At 26.3% G+C, this 6,297-nt stretch overlaps 1 long non-coding RNA gene across 1 annotated transcript; it reads left to right on the forward strand.

The window, feature by feature from the left end:
* The first annotated feature begins 5,403 nt into the window (after positions 1-5,403).
* Positions 5,404-6,297, forward strand: LOC105114627 (uncharacterized). Its single transcript, XR_840173.1, has 2 exons — positions 5,404-5,529; positions 5,777-6,297. It is a non-coding gene; the product is annotated as an uncharacterized LOC105114627 (long non-coding RNA).

The following is a 6,297-nucleotide window of genomic DNA, read 5'->3' on the forward strand; positions in this document are numbered from 1 at the left end:
TTCAACAGTGAAGCTGCTTCCTTTTTATTTTAATTTTTATTTTCTTTTATTTTTCTTTTATTTTACTTTATTCTATGAGATGAAGTTTTAAATTATGGTAGAAAGATAAAATGAAAAGAGAAAGAGTCACATGTAAAGCACGGGAAAAATAGGTGGCTAATCCAAAAGATGATAAAAGATGCTTTTTGGCCTATCCATTTTTCTTATTTCTCCAATTATATTTAGTTTTTAAAATTTTTATTTTTATTTAAAATTTTATTTTGTTTATTTTCAGTGTTTGAATTTAGAAGAAGAGTGAGAAACCTATTTGGAAAATAGTACATTAGAACAAAATTAATCTTTGTATTAATGTTCTAATTAATCTTTGTATTAATGTGATCCATTTGACGAGAGAGTCTATTGAGATGTTTTTAGACCTTCATTTCACCATAAAAGAGTAAATCAAGGTTAAGAGAGAATTTTTTTTTGTTAAATTTGGTGTTCTTTTTCAAAAAATTTTTTATCTAGAGATGTTATAAGTTGAAATATTGGTTTATTAATATGGTATGGATGTATATTAGATGTCTGTAGATGCAAATATGTTGAAAAATAAAATTTTTAATCTAAAAAACTCTAATTTTTTTTAACTATCTCTCTAGTGGTTGAAAATTAGACTAGTAAATAACTTGTTATTTAATGTAGTAGATAATATATTATTTACTTTTATTTATTTATTTTTTAAAAGGAGGGCAAGAAAATGTCATCCTCTCCTATGCATGAGGAAAAAAAAAAAAAATGCTAGATGCACATGTTTGGGTTGAGCTCGTGATCTTTTTATTAAATGGGTTAATCATACTAAGACATCTTAACCTAGTTATCTCATCTTTTTATATTAAATTCATAATATAGTTTTTTATTTGTTTTTATGGAAATAAATAACTTTAAAGTATATTAAAAATATCATTTTAAGAATAAAATTATATTTGTCTTAAATTACCTAGACATTTTCTTAGAGTTCTTTTAATGTTTTTTTTGTCAAATATAATATAAAGGAAGATGGAGACCAGTCAAAGAGCAAAATTTCTGAAGGTTCTAGCTTTCTGTACTGCCCTCAACGTTTGCAGTTACTTCTTAATTAATTCTTATAAGCAAGCTAATGATTTATATATTGACAATTTTCTAATTTGTTATCTCTGTTTAAAAGAAGAAAAAAGAGAGAGTAAAATATATGCAGTTGTGGTCAAAGATTGGCAGACGAAAGAAAATGAAAGCTGAGAAATTCATTCATTCAAGCATTCCCATGAAATAATGCTAATAAATAAATAAATAAAATCCATTGAATTTTAACATCTCAATGACTCTTTCTTCTAGTTGAGCCAGGAAATTGATTTTCCGTGCGTAATTATTTTGAAAAAAATGTTGTCTGCCTCCTCTATCTATCTATTAAATAACTTTTTAGTTGATAATATAATAATTTTAATATGTTTATGTATAAAATAAATATAAAAATATTATTTTAATGTATTTTTAATTTTAATACTCTTAAAACACAGTTGCACAAGCCATCATCCAGGGGGGAGGTGGCGGCCGGAAGCAAAACATTTTTATTTATTTTTACTTTTATAGAATGCTGAACGCAATATATCATTTAAATAAAATATAATAATAACCATTGTCGACGACAATATTACACCTTTTCACAATACCATATATTAATTTTACTTTCACGGTCAAGATAAGATTATTACGAATAAACTAATAATAGGCATCATTGAAATACTATTTCCGGTGAGGAGATCCATTTCATTCAATCAATGGTTTTCTTTTTTCTAGTTCCTAAGATCTCTTATGCTCTGATCCCTTGATTAATTTCCTTTTCTTATTTTTGTTATTTTAACATTACTTTGATTTGAGATTAGCCTAGATGATTTATTTTTCATGTTTATATATAGAGATCTCGAGGTGTTGGAGAAATATTTCATCAATATATTAATGATTAATCTTACAAAATAAAATTTAATTGTATTAATTTAAACCATTAGAGTTTAGGGCATTTGAGTCTTGGATAAATATTAAGTTTCTTTTCTTTTTCTTTTTATTAATATTAAAGAGTTTGTTTTTTTATCGGTAACTAAACTTTTTTTTCTTAACTCGATCTATTCACATTGATTTTATTTTGAATTTTAATTTATTTGTTTTATTTTTCTAAATATAAGGTTCTTTTATTGTTGAGAAAAAAAATCCAAACACTCAATTTATGCACGGTTTAGCAAATAAAATAAAATTATGTTAATGTAAAAATATTAAATTTTAAATAAACTAAAATTAAAACTAAAAAAAATATAATGGATTGGGATAGATGGGAAGCCAACTTGATTAGTGCATGAATCACATGCTTCAAGATATAGAGTGGCCATCACATTCAAACAACACGTGCAACCTTTTTCAATGATAAAAAATAGTCATTTATAATAACATTTATCTAGTCCTCTCCATTAGAGTGGTTCATTTCTATCTATGATTAGTGCTTAGGTTGCAATGATATTTTTTCTTCTTTTTTTTTATTTTTTTTTTATTTTTTTGAAATTCTTACTGGTCTTGTTAAAGTTGAAAGGTAGTTTGAAATTTTTTTTTTTAATTTTTTAATTTAATATTAAGTTAATTTAGAATTGAAATTCAATTTATCATTCACCATTCACCATTTTTCAACTTTAGTTTCTAAAATCTTTTATGCTATATTCCTTAATTAGTTTTATTTTTTTATTTAGTACTTTAACATTAATTTTTTTACTTGTTTTTCATGTTTGGAGATCTCGAGGTGTTAGAGAAATACTTTATCATTATGTTGATGGTCAATTTTGTAAAATAAAATTTAATTTTACTAATTTAAAATGATTATAGTTTTGGGAGACCAACATTGAGTCTTAAATAAATATGATTTTTTTTGTTGATATAAAGAGTTTATTTTTGGTTTTCAGTCACTATTTTTTTTTAACTTGATCCATTTATGTTGATGTTATTTGAAATTTGAATTTTTTTTTATAAATATAGGGTTTTTGCAATGTCAAAAAAAAAATTTTAGGCACTTGTTTGATGTTTGGTTTAGAAAAATAAAATAAAATTATATTAATGTAAAAAAATTATCTTTTAAAAGCCAAAATTAAAATTAAAATAAATATAATAGAATAGAGTAGACAAGGAAGCTAAATAGGTTGGTGCATGAATCCCATGCTACAACATATGTAATGGCCCACCACATCCAAACAACATGTATAGCCTCCTCTAAAGGTCAAAAATAGTTGTCCAGCATCACGTCTAGTCCTCTCCATTAGGATGAAGCATTTCTATCCATGGTTGATGTTTAAGTAGCAACAATATTTTTCTTCTTCCTTTTATTTTCTTTATTATTTTATTGAGATTCAAGATAATCTAGGCAAAGTTGAAAGGTGCTCTATTATTTTATTTTCATGTTAATTTTTATCTTTATTTTTTTATAATTATCTTTTTTGTTTTGAGTTTTTTTTTTAATTGATTTTTTTAATTTTATCATTCAACATTGAATTGATTCGGAATTTAGATTTGTAATTTTTTTTTTGTGATTCTAACCTAATGATCCAAATCACGGGTTTAAAATGTTAACTTGAGTTGAAATTAATCACTTTTTAGATATTTTTTTTACAATGATTTTATTTTTGAATTTCAATCTTGAATATTGGAGTTTTAGGAAATTAAACATTGTGATTTTATTTACTTTTCTTTAGGTGGGATTAACCCAATCTTATAACCTAAGTTGTGGGCTAACCAATATTTACTTAAGTCTTTGTTTTTAAAGATTTTTTTTTTTTTAGTTTTGCCTTTCAATAATTCCTAAACTTGGTTGTTCTAGAAATTGGTTTAATATTTTTCTTTTTAGTTTTTGCTTTTATTAGGTTATCTTATTTTTATGATCTAACTTGTGGGGTTTGACGAACTTCTTAGATTTACTAGTAGTTTTTTAGCTTAGGATATTTTTATTAATTGATTTTTTTTAATATTTGGATTGTGTAATTGGACAATATTTTTTTTTTATTTTTATTTTTTATAAAGTTGTATTGATTTCATAATTTAGATTATAAGCCTAGTATGCTATCTTGAGTCGACAGATATTGCTTTTTTTTTTTGTCTTATATATATATATTATTGTTCAATATTATATTATTTAAAAATTGAGTTTCATCGATTTTTTTATAAGTATCTTTTTTGTGCAAATAATTATGACATAAATCCAGTTCATTTAATTTCTTTTTTGTTTTATCATATAACTTAATTAAAACAAATTTTTGTACCTAGTCAGATCTATCTATAATCTATAGCATATTTTTTTTTCCCTTCTTTAAAACATGCTAACTGAATATTTTTTCTTGATATTAAAAATTAAGGATTTGGATAAAGTCATTAATATTTTGGAGCCTTCAAGTCCTAAATCTCATTCTTACGACTGGGTCGTTTTATATTAGCTACGGATTTAATTCTCTTGGTCATTTATCATTGCATGCCAATTATAAAATGTAGAATCTGTATTATTTTATTGACAAACACAATATTAAATACCCATCACCACTTTTCCAGACTTTTATAAACTTCATTAGCGTCTGAAGAAGGCTCGTTCTCTAAACCACAATAAATCATAACACCTTCGAGCATTCCTAAGTTTCAGTTTTTCTATTCAGCTTTTAAAAAAGTGAGTGACTATATACAAATAAATAAATTGAGTGATAAAAGTTGAATTTTAAATAGAATTCAATATGTAAAAATATTACATAAGTAAATAAAAGGTTAGTCCTTCTAATTTATAATTTTAAAGAAAAAAATTAATATTAAACTACTTTTTTAAAATATCAATTTACCTACTTTTTAAAAAACCTTTAAAGAAATAAAACGAAGATAATAAAAGTAATATAAAAAAATAAATAAAATAAATTTTATCTCATCCATCCAAACATGTAAATTGACATTATTTATCATACATCCAAACATGTAAATTGACATTATTTATCAATTAAATTCAATTACAATAAAGAATTGATTTCAAAACAACCCGGCAAAAACACAAATCATCCCTCTTTTCATTTGATTCACTTCTTGCAAGCTCAAAAGATCACCCCACTAAAGTTTGTTAACATTAATTTCCTAATCAACCTTGTCAAACAAGTTCAGCTCCAGCATCACAATGTTAAAATGCCGGATCACGAAGATAGAATTAATCTCTATTCGGAAATTCCCAAATACATCTATTGTGTAAGCTGTAACTTATTCCGGCCATAAGATTTTTGGGCAAATTATCGCTGGGATGGGCTCTTAATTGACCTGAGCTTTAGAACCGGAGCCCAAAATAAACAACACAACAGAACAGGCTCGGTAGTCAGCAGCACTCTTTCACCATTTCTTCCTCTTCTTCCAATGCTTATTTAGCGCAAGCAAGCAAACATCCATCTCAATTTGCAGTGTGACAGAAGGAAAAAAATGAAGCCCTGATTCACTCACCTCCCATTTCTCTCTTTCTTCAAACTCGTAAGTCCCTCTCTCTGTTTTTTTTTTTAATTGATGGATTCATTTCTATGCTTTTTCTTGATTGCTGGTTAATTGGGCTCGCTTTTCACTCATTTTCTTGCTTTCCCTTTTCTTTAATTTTCAGCCTGTCTCTTCTTTGTTTCTCTTATGTGATGGGAAGAATGAATAAAATGAATGAATTCTCTGTATACTGTACGTGGCTTGTTTACTGCTTATGACACTGTGTTTTATTTATTTTTTCCTGTAGTTTAAATGTGTAGGACCTTGTTGACTGGATGAATATTAGCTATTCTCTCTAATGAACATGGTAAATGTTTCCCTCCTAGTACCCCTTTGCTTCTGAAAGTGAGAGTTGGTTTCTGGCATCTGTAACATTTAGCAATGTAGTCTGTGTCTCTCTGCTGAAGATTAGCCATTATCAAACCACCCTTTATTGAGTTGCTATTGGTAGAGATTGAATCTCATAACCTCCATGCTGCGATGGGTGGTGGGTGTTACAATTTTTCAAGCTGGTAGCCCACATAATCATGCTTGTATATGTACATGAATAATCTTTGTATTTTCCCGACAATACACAGCAATCATTGACTTCTCAAGCTCAGTAGTTGGATGCACATGTATCTTTGTATTTTCTTGACAATCTCCAACTTGTTCTAGGCTTCTAAATAATCTTGGAATCATTATGTCACCTTTTAATTCTGAGATATTATTAAAGAAACTTAACATTTCATCCAAATCAAATGATTAAAGTACATGAGATTTGCATAA

The sequence above is a fragment of the Populus euphratica genome, unplaced genomic scaffold (genome assembly GCF_000495115.2).
Source record: "Populus euphratica unplaced genomic scaffold, PopEup_1.0 scaffold557.1, whole genome shotgun sequence".
Lineage (NCBI taxonomy): Eukaryota > Viridiplantae > Streptophyta > Magnoliopsida > Malpighiales > Salicaceae > Populus > Populus euphratica.